This window comes from Muntiacus reevesi, chromosome 1 (genome assembly GCF_963930625.1).
Source record: "Muntiacus reevesi chromosome 1, mMunRee1.1, whole genome shotgun sequence".
Lineage (NCBI taxonomy): Eukaryota > Metazoa > Chordata > Mammalia > Artiodactyla > Cervidae > Muntiacus > Muntiacus reevesi.
In genome coordinates this window covers 270,290,167-270,305,725 of record NC_089249.1, presented here as the reverse complement: position 1 = coordinate 270,305,725, position 15,559 = coordinate 270,290,167, and the positions used below count along the sequence as shown (strand labels likewise).

Sequence of the window (15,559 nt, the reverse complement as noted above, 5' to 3'; positions counted from 1 at the left end):
GCAAATGGCACAATTCCATTCCTTTTAATGGCTGAGTAATATACCATTGTGTGTGTGTGTGTGTGTGTGTGTGTGTGTGTGTGTGTGTGTGTGTGTGTATGCCGTATCTTCTTTATCCGCTCCTCTTTTAATGGACATTTAGGTTGCTTTCATGTTCTAGCTATTGTAAGTATTACTGCAATAAACATTGGAGTTCATGTATCTTTTGGAATTACAGTTTTCTTCAGGTATATGCCCAGGAGTGGGATTGCTGGGTCATAGGGTAGTTCTATTTTTAGCTTTTTAAGGAACCGTCACACTGTTTTCCATAGTGGCTGCACCAATCCACGTTCCCACCAACAATGTAAGAGAATTCCCTTTTCTCCACACCCTATCCAGCAGTTATTGCTCACAGATTTTTTTTTGATGACAGTCATTCTGACCAGTGTGGGGTGATACTTCACTGTAGTTTTGATTTGCATTTCTCTAATAATTAGTGATGTTGAGCATCTTTTCATGTGTTTGTTGGCCACCTGTATTTCTTCTTTAGAGAAATATCTATTTAGGTTTTCTGCCCATTTTTTGCTATTAAACTGAGACTTTCTGAAAGCATTTTGTAAAACAAAACACACATGGCCATTTTGAGGGATTTCAATGAATGTTGCATACCATAATTTGGGGAAAATAGCAATGGCAAAGTATGTACTATTGCAGAAATGATATCACAGTGCTTTTGTGATATTAGACTTTATATATTTCGGATTAAGAGAATAAAATTCAAGTAAGATTATTAGGATCACAGTGAATTGCTGTTGTTCAGTCACCCAGTCGTGTCTGACTCTTCGTGACCCCACGGACTGCAGCACTCCAGACCTCCCTGCCCCTCACCATCTCTTGGAATTCACCCAAGTTCGAGTCCATTGCATCAGTGATGCCAACCACAATGAATATGAATGGGGAAAAAGGGGGGAAAGATGTACAACATAAATACTGGTTTTCTTGTTAGTTTTTTGGGCTTTTTTTAAGAGATAATATGAACCTTCATTTCAATTTGAAGAGATAATACAAATTCATTAAGTTATACAAGAGTATATTTTCAGTCAACCAATATTTCTTGATCACACAGAATAACTTGGGGGTTGTACCAGGGATCATAAATTAAATCTGGCCTGGATGTGACAAGTGCTATTTGCAGAGGATGTTAGGCAGCATGAGGGCCTAATAATGTCCATGGGATGGATCAAAGAAGATGTCTAAGCAGCAGTGAGGCTTGAACTTGGACCTGAACAAGAACAAGGGGTGACGGGAAAAGTCATTCAGGGCAGGGGAAAGAGATGAAGAGCAGCACAGACTCTGGAGAGAACCTGTGAGTTTGAGGTGCTGCCAAGATGTACTGTAGAATAGTGATCTGGTCAAAGATGAGTCTGGAGCAACTAGCAAAGATCTATTTGTCTTGGAGAACTTTATTCTGAAATCAGTGAGAGCACTGAAGAACTTAAAGCAAGGTAGTAATGTCAAATGTTTGTTTCAGAAAAAATTTGTAGGCATAAGGTTTTGGAGAAAGAGTTGGAGTGGGGAAGACTAGAGCAAGGAGAAGAAGAAGAGACCATAACTTTTCTTTTTCTCAAACTGAATGTGTGGGTATGCTCATGGGTGGGTTATTCAAGTACCATGCGCTTGTGATACATTTTAGTCATACTATAATATAATTGCCTTGAAATTGGTTCAGTTAATGATAGTGATCAATCAACAGGAGTCATAAAGCTCTTTTCCTTGTTATTACTTACAGTTTTGATTGATGAAGAGGATTTCACTTTCCTTTTACAGTAGTAATAACTTTTTTAGTGGATGTGTTCTGTGGACTCCATTCGTTTTAATGTCAGATTTTATGGTCCTTCCTTATACATGGGCTTCTTTATGTGATATTATTATTACTTATAGGATTTTTTTTCTTGATTTAACAAATCCAGTAGAATTGCCATCTCTACATAGTTAGGAGGAAGAAGTATCCTGAAGCATTACTTTTCTGCTATATATCCATGTATTCTTAAATGGTTAAGGAAGGTAGCTAAATAGTAACTGTTTTCTCAACTGAAATGAATTATTCAACATGGAAAATCAAGGGCTTGGTACCTGTTTTGATGAATTGTAGTTCTTTATTTCAATTTAATTATGTTGATTCAAATTTCAATGGTGGTATAATTATATTAGTTTGTATTCATGTTGAATAAGATTAATTGCTAATAGTTATTGAATGTTTATTTTGTGCCAGAAACTATGCTAAGTACTTTATATGTATTATGTAATTAAACTCTCACAATGACCTTAATGAGGTTCCCCATTTTCCTCTAGGGGCTTCCCAGGTGGCACTAATGGTAAAAATAAATCTGCCTAAGTTAAATAACTTGTCCAAGTTCACAACACTCCTTGAGTGCTAGAGCTGAGATTAGAACCCAGACTTGCTAACTTGGACTTTGGGCTCTCAGCCACTACCCTATACTTCAGCAAACCACCTCTGTTAGGGATGGAGTGATCCTGTGTCTTCCTCCCCTTCAAAAATGTATTAAATGATTTTATACTATTTAATTAGATTTTTCTATGGCACCATTGAACAATTTAATTCTTTTCAGAGAACCTCAGGTTCAGGCATTGGAATAAGTGCCCAGCTTCGCAAATATGGCAATAGCAATGCATGTATGTAATATTAAAGCTTGTATTCGTACGGTCAATGAATATGTATTGATTAGTTGAGTACCTGGTCTATGGTAGGTTCTGGGATGCATAAGAAGTCTCTGCCCTCCTGAGATTTCTGTCTCATGGAGACAGAAGACACTAAAGAAATTATCTCCCCAGTCAGATTCCCTCATGCTGGTCTAACTGCTACTCTGATGTGATAATGGTTCAGAATTCATGATTGCCAAGTTCACTGAGACCCACAGCTTCCTACTGTGGAAGCCAGTTCCTGACTGGGGCACCTTCAAGTGGGCTGAGCTCAGAAGTGACAGTTTGAGATACATGAGATAGGCCAGTTGATTGGTTAGGATTACACAGGAGATGTGGGTTCGATCCCTGGGTGGGGAAGATCCCCTAGAGTAGGAAATGGCAACCCACTCCAGTATTCTTACCTGGAGAATCCCATGGACAGAGGAGCCTGGTGGGCTACAGCCCATGGGGTCACAAAGACGTGGACACAGCTGAGCACCCAAGCACGCATGGAGTGGTCCAGCTGGAATCTAGAGTCAGAGAGATCTTGACTGAATTCTGGAGGTGTCACTTACCAGTCTTATGAACAGTGCAAGCAACCTAATCTCTCTGAACCAGTTTACTCATCTATATGGTAAAGTACTAAGTATAAAGTATAGTACTAAGAATATTAATGTGTTCATTGATTGAACAAATATTTATTGGATGCATCTGCTGTGCTGGTTTAACCTACCTCACAGGGCTACAGTTGTAACTCAATAAAATATTATATGAAAAACCCCAGGCACATAGTAAGTATTCAAAAAATTTTGTTCCCTCCTACCTCAGCCCATTTTTTTCTTCACTAGATACTATCTTCCATTTGGTAAGTGAGAAACCCCAGTGCCCAGGAATGGCCAGGTTGTAGGAAAATCTGGTTCATACCACCTAGTTTCACGAAACTTAATTAAATGGAATTCAACCAAGATAGATTGGCTGTACAAAGTCAGCCAATCATCCAAATAAGAAAAATGCTTTTCTAGAAGAAAAGTCTATTTGGAAAGTCCAGGACCAGATGGCTTCACAGGTGAATTCTACCAAACATTTAGAGAAGCACTAACTTCCTATCCTTCTCAAAATATTCCAAAAATAATAATAATAATATGCTGTCTAGATTGGTCATAACTTTCCTTCCAAGGAGTAAGCATCTTTTAATTTCATAGCTACAATCACTATCTGCAGAGAAAGGAATACTTTTGAATTCATTCTTTGAGGCCACCACTACCCTGATACCAAAACCAGACCAAAAAAAGAAAATTACAGGCCAAAATCACTGATAAGCATAAATGCAAAATTCCTAAACAAAATATTAGCAAACTGACTCCAACAATACATTAAAAGGATCATACACCATGATCAAGTGGTACTTATCCCAGGGATGCAAGGATTTTTCAGTATCTGCAGATCAGTCAATGTGATATACCACCTTAATAGATTGAAGAATAGAAGCCATATGATTATCTCAATAGGTGCAGAAAAAGCTTTTGGTAAAATTCAACATCTATTTATGACAAAAACTCTTCAGAGAGTGAACATACCTTCGAGGTGAACATAGGGGGAACATACCTTAACACAATGAAGGCTGTATATGGCAAACCCACAGCTAACATCATACTCAGTGGTAAAAAGCTGAAAGCTTTTGCATACAGCTCAATATCAAACAAACAGCCCAGTCAAAAAACAGGCATAAGACCTACATAGAGTTCTCCAAAAAAGACATACAGATGTCCTACATATATCCACTGGAATACTACTCAGCCATGAAGAACAAAATATGCCATTTACAGCAATATAGAAAGACTTAGATATCATCATACTAAGTGAAGTAAGGCAGACAAAGAAAAATGTCAAATGATATCACTTATATGTAGAATCTTAAAAAATGATGCAAGTGAACTTATACATGAAACAGAAACAGACTCACAGTCTTAGAAAACAAATTTATTGTTATTAAAAGGGATATTGGGCATATAAAGAGTCTGCCTACAATGCAGGAGACCCAGGTTCGATCCCTGGGTCAGGAAGATCCCCTGGAGAAAGAAATGGCAACCCCCTCCAGTACTCTTGCCTGGAAAATTCCACGGACAGAGGAGCCTGGTCCATGGAGTGGCAGAGTCGGACAGACTGAGCGACTTCACTTTCACTTTCACTTTCAAAAGGGACATTAGGTTGTAGGGAGAGAGGAATTAGGAGTTTGGGATTAGTATGTACACACTACTATATATAAAATAGGTAAACAACAAGGACCTACTGTATAGTACAAGGTACTATATTTAGTATCTTATAATAACCTATAAAGGAATAGAAGCTGAAAAAAATATATGCATATATGTGTATGTATATGGATAACTGAATCACTTTGATGTATACCTGACACTAATGCAACATTGTAACTTAACTATGCTTCAGTTTTTTAAAATGGTTTAAAAATTAAAAAAAAAAACTATAGGAAGCGTATACTCAGCGAATTTACCAAAAAAAAAAAAATCATGAGGTTGCATATGTCACTTCACATATCTTGAGGGCTTGGTCACATGGCCATAACAATTGCTTGGAAAATAAGGAATTCTCTAATAAAATAACCACATGTCCTGTTAAACTCACAGAGATTATTGCTAAAATGAAAAAGAGGAGAAATGGATGTAGGGGTTCAGCCTGCCTCAGAAGCCAAAGTAGGATCAGAAGGCTCCATGGTGAGAGTATCAGATAATAAAAATACACAAACTCGTGTGCAAAATCCTTTGGACAAGGAGCGGCTTCCAATGCTGACCCTGAGCCAGAGTTCTAGGGCCCGAGTTACCCGTGGCAGTGTTGGTGGGTGCAGAAGATGGAGTGAAGAAGAATCAAGTGCCTGATTTGTATTTAACAGAGAACTCTGGCAGCATTCAGAGGATAGATGTGAAGGGAAGGAGGCAGATCAAGTGGTAAAGAATCTGCCTGCTAATTTAGGAGATTCGGGAGACATGGATTTGATCCCTGGGTCAGGAAGATCCCCTGGAGTAGGAAATAGCAGCCCACTCCAGTATTCTAGCCTGGAAAATCCCATGAACAGAGGAGCCTGGCAGGTTATGGTCCATGGGGTCTCAAAGAGTTGGACACGACTGAGAATACATACCACCACCACAGACAGATCAAGTGAGAGAGTCTTAGAACATCTAGATGAGGAATGACGAGGCAGTGGTGGCAGAGATGATTTCAAGAGGTGTTTTAAAAACTAAAATCAGAGGGCTTTGGAACATTTATTAGGTGACATAGTCTAAACTGTGGTTGCAAGTGGAATTTTAATTAGCATTCATAAGATTTAGGTATCTTTGATAGGATAGGTTGAACTGCTTTTACAGATATATGCCCGAAGTATTTAATGGTTCATATGTAATAGAAGTTTATTTATCATCCATATAATAGTCCAAGATGTATGCTTCTGGTTGGCAGATAGCTCTCCTCCATGCAATGACTGGGGAAATCAGATTCTTTACATGTCAAATTACTTTTAATTTGCTACATTTTAAGAACCACATTTAAGAACAAAGATTTAACTTTGTCTTGCTAGAGCCTTGATGATAATTTCCCAGATACATATAGTCAGCAAATGATGCCCTTTCCCATTTAAAAAATTTGTATTTATTATTTACCCAATAAGAAGAAAAATATAATAAATTTGGAAATAATACCTTCAAACATATTAATTAAAACTGGTCCTGGTGTTTGACACAGTAATTTTTAGTTTCCTGAAAATTGCACTTACATGGAATGGTTCATTCTCTGTCGAGAGCATGCAAGTGAAATCTTATTCATTGACTCTTCTCAGAGAAAGCTGAGAAATCCCCTAATTTTAGTTACCTCAGTAGTGTCCAACTCTTTGCAACCCCATACAGCCCATACAGACCCCATGGACTATACAGTCAGTGGAATTCTCCAGGCCAGAACACTGGAGTGGGTAGCCTTTCCCTTCTCCAGGGGATCTTCCCAACCCTGGGATCGAACCCAGGTCTCCCACATTGCAGGCAGATTCTTTACCAGCTGAGCCACCAGGGAAGCCCAAGAATACTGGAGTGGGTAGCCTAACCCTTCTCCAGGGCATCTTCCTGACCCAGGAATTGAACCGGGTCTCCTGATTTGCAGGCAGATTCTTTACCAGCTGAGCCACCAGAGAAGTCCAAATATGCATTGAAACCAGCGGTTAAAAGTTGCTAGTGTAATGCAGGGAGCTCAGCCTGGTTCTCTCGGACAACCAAGAGGGGTGGGATGGGGTGGGAGGTGGGAGGAACGTTCTAGAGGGAGGAGACATAAATACACTTACGGCTGATTCACACTGTTGTATGGCAGAAGCCAACACAACGTTGTAAATGTTGGGTAAATAATCCCCCAATTAAAAAAAGTTTTTTAGCTTACTAGTGACTAATACATTCTTGTTGCAATACATGAAATGATACAATACAAAAGGTATGCCAGCAGAAAAAGTTACTAGTGACACTCTAGACAATGGTCTCAGGGAAGCATTAAGATAGCCAGAAGAAAAGGTTGAAGAGGTACAGCTATTTAGGGTGTAGTTAGAAAAGGAAATGCTTCAATTTTTTAAAATGGTATTTGCTCTTGTTTGGTTAAGATAGCTGTAAAAACATAATAACATATTCTAGAAGAATTCCAGGGTAAATTGTTTCTCTTAGAATAAACAACATGCTTAAATGATGAGAAATATGTTTGTGTCTCCCGAATCTGTGCATTGATCACTGATCACAGAGGGGGCTCCGGGATGGGAGGAGTAGAGCCCTCTGGAAAGGATGACTGACACCCAGAACATTCTTCTCATTGCAGTTGCTCTTATGCCATAGATTAATTTGCAAATAATTCACATTCAAAATTAAAGCAGTACTTGTCTAAATCACTGTGGAAAAAATGTAAGGAACCACTTCCCTTCCCTGCTTTAGTTTACCTAAACTTTTAGAAGTTACCAGGAAATTATAGGTTCCACCTATAATTTATGCCATGTGTGAAGGGGAACTCGAGTGAGCTGTATTTACCCCCAATCCAACATATATCATTTTTTCCTTAAATATTCAGAACTCTGCATTTATAAAAGATAAATAAGCCCCAAAATTACTCATTAAAATCACAGTCTATTCTGTCACTTACACCTTCTCTTTATGCTGTATCTGGAAGTGCCTTCTCCCCATCAAAGAAATAAATGGACTTAGTTCATTCCTATACTGCATTACTGAAGTGAATTAGCAGCAGCAGCATACTACATTTTATCACTGTATTCATTTTCACTCACCTATATTCTGTATCATGGTAACTTCATTAACTAACAATTTAAAAATCACTGGAATAGCCATTCCTCGTTATGGAAAAAAATGTTAATAATATTAAGCCACATGTGATTATAAACCTTTTGCATTTTAATTTTAATAAAATTATTTAGCCCAGGTAATGTTTCCAATGTTTCCATGGTAGAGCATTGCAAATCTCTAAAAATAAAAAAATGAAGAAGGAATGAGCTTAAGGAATAATTTTAATATATAAATGAGGTACCTGTCTTGAAGATTTTTAAATCATTAGTAAAAATAAATTTATATAAAAATATAATCTATAGCTCTGAGTACACTTTGAATGTTTCTATTTTTGCAGGTCTCTTTCAAATGTGAAGGATGTTGTTATAGTAAAGATATCTTTTTTCTGTTGTATTTGGTCAACAGAAGTAGCTAGCTTTATATGTTTGTTGAAGACTGGATACCTTCAGGAAGATCCACCGTAAATTTGAATTCTTTTTAACTGTTCACACTCAGTATTCATATTCACTTCTCTTTTTTTTCTTCATCTTCCTTCTTCTTCCCTTTCTCCTTTCTTATAAAGACTGAGTTTTGATTTCACGTTGTTTTTTATTTGATGTCGGCATTACTGAATAACCCAAAACAGGAATAGCTGCTTCTGTTTCATTACATACTAGGTTTGGGATAAGACTGATTTAAACTTGTTAACCAGGAGGCTCATTTATTCTGAAAATGAAAAACAAGAGACTCATTCCTAGATGGCTGTTTCCATTTTAAATAACTTTCACACAGTTTTCAGGAAAGGAAGCCTGCCACCTTCTGTATGCTGTGTTCACTGCTACACAAAGGGGGACCCATTCAGATAGTTTAGTTCCATGTTGGACTTAAACTACAGTAAAGGCTAAATAATCACACAAAATATTGAAATGCCACATAGATGTCCTGATTCAAAACCAAAATAAAAACCGTAACTGAGGGGCATGTTTTTATTTACTACACGAGGGAGCATTATGCAAACCATCTAATTCCTCTTTTTCAAACAATTTGATCCTATGGTTCAGATATATGCAATTAAAATTCTCTAAGTCTACAATACTCTAGACTTTTTAAAGCATAGAATTTAAAGTTATAAGATAAATAATAATACTTAAAAATAAAATTTTCTGAAGTTAATGCTATGTGATGAAATGAATGCGTGAAAGGTAATTCTTGAATATGGTATTAATAATCGTAAAATTTGAATTTTATTTTAGGGTTAACACTTCCTAGATTCTTCTCCTGTGTTTATTTACCCTGTTTCCATTGTATTATCACCATAAAAAAGATTGTCATGAGGATCACAGTCCAACTTGTAACAATAAAGTACAAGTTGCAGGAAAATGCCTGCGAGCCACCACCGAGTGTGCGGTGGTGATTGACGCCTTTGAAGAGCAGGACCACAGGCTTCCCAGTAATTTGACAGCTGTTGGCGCCACCTTGTGGTTGAATGCAATATTGCAACAAGCGTGCTGGCGCTTGAATTTAATGTCTGAGTTTTTTGAACCAACAAACTAAATCTGTTTTTGTGTATGTGTGTCAATATATTTATTAAGGATTAAACACAAGTTAATGGCTTGGGTTTACTGGGAGCTTTATTATAATACAATGACTTCAGTTCACTGAGAAGTTTATTACAATAAAAGACCCCTCAAAACATGTGAAACTTCCTCATATATGAAATATAATAAGGTAGCGTTTCCCAAGGAGAGATCAGGGATTATTAGTCCTGAAAGATACATTCAAGAAGAATAGACTCTATGGTCAAAGAAGGCTGGTAAATGCCACCTGTCATATCCCCTCTGCTTTTAACTGCTGAGGACCGGGGTTCAATCCCTGGTCAGAGAACTTAGATCTTATAAACTGTACCAGTCAAAAATGATAATAATGACTCTATTAAAAAAAGCTATGGAAAATTAATCTCTTTAATTTTGTTTCAAACCAGCATTTTCCAAATATGCTTGACCACAGAATTCTTTTATAAAAAACAAATAACATCTGTTAATACTACCAGGTAATAAACTAATTGCCTTCCAGCATAAAAGATTAGAGCATTAGGTGCAAATCTCTTACTGAAGCTAAATTAAAAGAATGATGTTCGCAGTTCTGTGATGGAATCATAGGCTGAAGGTCTTGCACTTGAAATTAAGGATTCTTACTTAAGTTACTGAAGGTCTCCTCAGTTACAATGACAAATTAAACAGTGAGAAATTTCTTAAGGAATTTGACTATTAAAAATTATTGAATTTTAATAATAACACCCAGAAGCCTCTGAATGATGGCTGGAAAAGGAGTGGTGTTGCAGATTTTATTCTGTGGAATCAGAACACAGTGGGGAAAGTCAGGTAACTGACTCACCATTTGTTCTGCACCCAGAGCTGTTTTCCTATACTTATGACTCTAAGCTTTGCTAATATATTTACCGTCTCCAATCCAAGTTACCCTGTGGCCAAAGTCACACATTTACGAAATATTTCACCATCATAATATATTTTCAGAGTCCCTTAGAACAGCCTTTCTGTCTTTCTTAGGCCTTTCAATCCCTGAGGCCTTTGTGCCTATCACAGACTCAAAAGTCTCTCCCTAAACCCTCACCCTTAGACCGACTCTTGCTATCTAAATTGTTAATTGTTATTTCTTCAGGCCGTTGAATATTTACTGCCTCAAGTGGCATCACGGATGTTACACCAAGCATGAAGAATGTTAGAAGTGGCCTAATGTAACAATGAAGCTCAAGCCCCAGCATCCTAGCTGTGTGACTTTTAGAAAATCTACTTATTTGTTCCACGCTGTGGTTTCTACAACTATCAACCAGATAACACTAGGCCTCACCTTATACTTGTTATTAGGCAATATGTTATCTTTGACATAGTAAATGTTCAATAAATGTTAACTGAAGTCGTCTAGATTCCCTCTTGTAATTTAAGTTCTGCCATCAAGACCTGCAGGATTCTAGGAACTGATCGTCCCTAGCTCTAAGGGGATTTTGACAGCATAGACAGTGGTTGAGGAAAATGTTTCCGGTGAGCAGCAAGAAACAGATTACTTCTGAAAAAGATTCAGTTGTGAGTATATAGGCTTCTGTGCTGAATCATCAGCTATGTCAGTTGTTTACATAATAGCTAAAGTAAATAATGTGGGATGCTAATATCATTAACTGTTAAGAACCAAAAGGCCAACTTCTTTGAAATCAGTTTTCTTATAAAAAGCTTATTCGTACTTTTCTGGACCAAAGAAATACAAGATTGTTGTACCGTCAAGGCAGTGAATGGTTTGTGATCAAGTTACAGGAAAAGCTTTGACTGGACTGGGCTCCCGATTTCAAATCCGACCTGGTACAAGCTCTCCTAGTTTTCTTATGTCTAGGATGGAGACCTTAGGGTGATTAAAACAAATAAGTATGAGAGTTATAGATGCCCTTTTTATAGACCAATAAGCTACTCGTCAATGTTAGCATGATTTATAGACTCTAAATGATTATTCAAAGTTGTTACATATTAATTCTATGATGGTGTTTTAGAGTTAAAGAAGGGAAATATGGATGTTTGGGTTTCCTAAAAAGTTGAGTAGGAAGAACACTGGACTTTGCATCTAAAGTCTAAATTTGCCTATCGTCCGTTACTTGTCCGACTGTTTACGACCCCATGAACCGCAGCACACCAGGCCTCCCTGTCCATCACCAAATCCCAGAGTCCACCCAAACCCATGTCCATTGAGTCCGTGATGCCATCCAACCATTTCATCCTCTGTTGTCCCCTTCTCCTCCTGCCCTCAATCTTTCCCAGCATCAGGATTTTTTCTAATGAGTCTGCTGTTCGCATCAGGTGGCCAAAGTATTGGAGTTTCAGCTTCAACTTCAGTCCTTCCAATGAACACCCAGGACTGAGCTCCTTTAGGATGGACTAGTTGGATCTCCTTGCAGTCCAAGGGACTCTCAAGAGTCTTCTCCAACACCACAGTTCAAAACATCAATTCTTTGGTGCTCAGCCTTATTTATAGTCCGACTCTCACATCCATACGTGACCACTGGAAAAACCATAGCCTTGACTAGATGGGACTTTGTTGGCAAAGTAATGTCTATTCTTTTTAATATGCTCTAGGTTGGTCATAACTTTCCTTCCAAGGAGTAATTTTAATTTCATGGCTACAGTCACCATCTACAGTGATTTTGGAGCCCAGAAAAATGGAGTCAACCACTGTTTCCCCATCTATTTGCCATGAAGTGATGGGACTGGATGCATGATCTTAGTTTTCTGAATGTTGAGTTTTAAACCATTTTTTCCACTCTCCTCTTTCACTTTTATCAAGAGGCTCTTTAGTTCTTCTTCACTTTCTGCCATAAGGGTGGTATCATCTGCATATCTGAGGTTATTGATATTTCTCCCAGCAATCTTAATTCCAGCTTGTGCTTCATCCAGCTCAGCATTTCTCATGATGTACTCTGCATATAAGATAAATAAGTAGGGTGACACTATATAGCCTTGACATACTCCTTTTCCTATTTGGAACCAGTCTGTTGTTCCATGTCCAGTTCTAACTGTTGCTTCCTAACCTGCATACATATTTATTAACCTGTAAGTAGCATAATGATTGGAAGAAGGCAATGGCACCCCACTCCAGTACTCTTGCCTGGAAAATCCAATGGATGGAGGAGCCTGGTGGGCTGCAGTCCATGGGGTCGGTAAGAGTCGGACATGACTGAAGCGACTTAGCAGCAGCAGCATTATGATTAGTACTGCTACACAAGAGAACAAATGCCAGGAGAAAATAACAAAGAAACCTATTTCTGATTGGGATGTTGAGCAAAACATCCTTTAGCAAACTATATATTTAATCTAAGACCTGAAAGATAGTAAGTATCTGTCAGGTCAAAAAAAAAGGGGGGGGGGCATGGATAGAATGGGAAGGAGGGGCTTTTTAAGCAGAGAAGCTGGTTGGAAGACGCTAAGACTGGAAGCAGAAAAGAGCTTCTAGTAACAGGACAGCTGGAACAGAGTGGAGGCTAAAAATGAAGGTGGAAAGATGGTAAGTTCTGTATGCCAGCTTAGAGATTTGGAGTTTTATTATAGGTGTGGTTGAAAGGTGATGAGATGTGTTAAGTAAAGAAGGGAGAAGATTAAATCTGCATTTGTAAAGGGTCAGTCTGGCCAAAGTACAGAGAATTAAAGGAGGACCCAGAAGCATGGAGAGTCTAGTTAGGAAGTTATTGCAGCTGCATAGCAAAGAAATTGTGGGAGCTTATTGAGAATGGAGGCAGAGAAGACAGAGTCATGGTATATTCTGGAGGAGAATTCACTGGACCTGGTGGTGTCGTGGATGGAGAACGAGATATGGAGAATGATTTCTCAGTGTCTTGCTGGAGGAAATGTCAAATAGTGGAGCCCTTAACCCCCATGACAAAGCCGGAGGGAGGGGCACCCTGAGCCGGAGAGGATCAAGGCCCATTAAAGTGCTAATGCGGGGATGTGTGTGAGGTATCCAAGTGGAGGTGACCAAAGCCAGCAGGGGGAGGGATCTGCCACCCACACCAAGCCATCCAGCTGCTCACCACATACTGATGAGGACCAACAATATGTCTGAGTTCATACTTAAGTGCTGGGGGTTTAAAAAACAGTGATACGAAAGGCTGTGACCTCACAGAGCTTATCATATTCTAGTAACTGGTAGTAGTTGCATAGGTGATTGTCAAAGTCAAAGGCAGTAACCTGATCTAGAGCATGACTGAGAAAATTCAGATGGATGCGGGGTTGTTAATATCCCTCAGATTATATGCTGTAACTCTTCCAATCCCCAGGGTGCTCAGCCTGGAGCTGGGAATCGCTGTGTTAAAAAATAACCATTTTTTCCCTTTATTTATTTTTAATTGAAGGATGATTACAACACTGGATTGGATTTCTGCCATACATCAACATGGATCAGCCATATTAAATATTGTGGTCACATTGACTCCCTTAAAGGATGCATTGTGACACATGACTATTAGGCCTGTATTTACATTAAAAACATTTTCTTTAAAAAAAAATCTGTCTTGTTGCAATAAAATCAACCTGTCAAAATGGGAGTTTCACAATGGGAAATTGGGATCGTTGTTCTATTAAACCCAGGTCTAGGCATACAAAAAGAAGGCCTTATATTTGTATGGGGGATGTGGAGAGTGTTGAGGGACCTCCCAAATGATTATATAAGAAAAGACAAATTCCGTAAGGCAACCCTTATATTTAGCATAGATATTTATGTGTCAGGGAAGTGAGTGGAGTGTTGAGGAGGAATACAGGTTGGCAGTTTTAAGTATTAAGTATGTTGTTAAGTATTAACTTAAGTTTTAAGTATGTTGTTATTTAGTTGCTTAAGTCATGTCTGACTCTTTGTGACCCATAGACTAACCCACCAACCAGGCTCCTCTGTCCGTGGGATTTTCAGGCAAGAATACTGGAGTAGGTTGCCATTTCCTTCTCCAAGGCGGTTTAAGTATACCAGCGTCATAAATGTAATATCTAAAACTTACAGAGTGCTTTATAATTTTCTGAGCCCCACTCATATTTTTCTTTAAATCATGTAGACCATAGTTATCAACTACAGTTTCAGGTTGGACAAAACAGAGAGAATGAAACAAGATTTTATTATAAGGGGGACAGATCTTGTATAAAGAATTATTTCCTGAGGATGAAGATTGTCATTGTGATGGTTTCCTTGACGATGTTCCTGATCTACCTTTCCTAGGAATCCTTAATAACAGCATAGACTCAGTAGACGAGATCGGTCTCATTCATCAGTCAAAATGAGAAATGGTATAAATATATATGAAATATAGGCCCTTATATATATATATATATGAAATATATATAGGCCCTTTCCTCTTACAGATGAAGAAAAAAAAAAAGCCCAGATGTTGGAATCAGATAGCCTTGGTTGTAATCCCGACTCCATCTCTTGCTTGCTGTGTACCCATGGGTAGCTTAAGTGGCGCCTCTTCTTTTATCTCTAGAGGGAGCTTGGAAAGTGTTAAGGGATAATATGAAGTTTCAAGATGATTTAATAATCATTTGTCTCCTTCCTGCTGTTGCTTTCCTCTGAGACTTCCATTCTTCCCTAATATTCTAAAATTGAAACTTATGAACAAGAGAAGATATGGGACCAAGGATAAAATCGAAGCCCAATTTGAGACTCACCTTTTCCTAAACCCATTAGTCTAGTGTACATTTTTAGCAGCATTTGTAAGTCTAAAGCTAGTTAAGTCAGCTGAAGTCATAGACCATCTTTTTTACAGTTGACCAGATGAAATGTCAGATTAATCTCTATGATTTAAATTAAATTTACATAAGAAGCATGCAATGGAGTTTTTATATACCAGGACAGGGTTATAGTGTTAAGATCAGAAGATAATAATAATAGTATTTATTATTCTTTACCGTCACTTCAATATTTAAGGGAATATTTAGGAAAAGACACTTAATCTTTATTTCCTATTTGATCAGCTTTATTTAAATTTTATCCCTTTAGCTACTTTGTGATATTTAGATGAGGTGTTGCCT

General features: G+C 38.0%; 1 protein-coding gene across 1 annotated transcript in view; it reads left to right on the top strand.

Annotated features, from left to right (window-relative positions):
* The window catches only part of MCTP1 (multiple C2 and transmembrane domain containing 1), a 550,845-nt gene that overhangs the window by 281,709 nt on the left and 253,577 nt on the right, over positions 1 to 15,559 (top strand). The window lies entirely within an intron of this gene.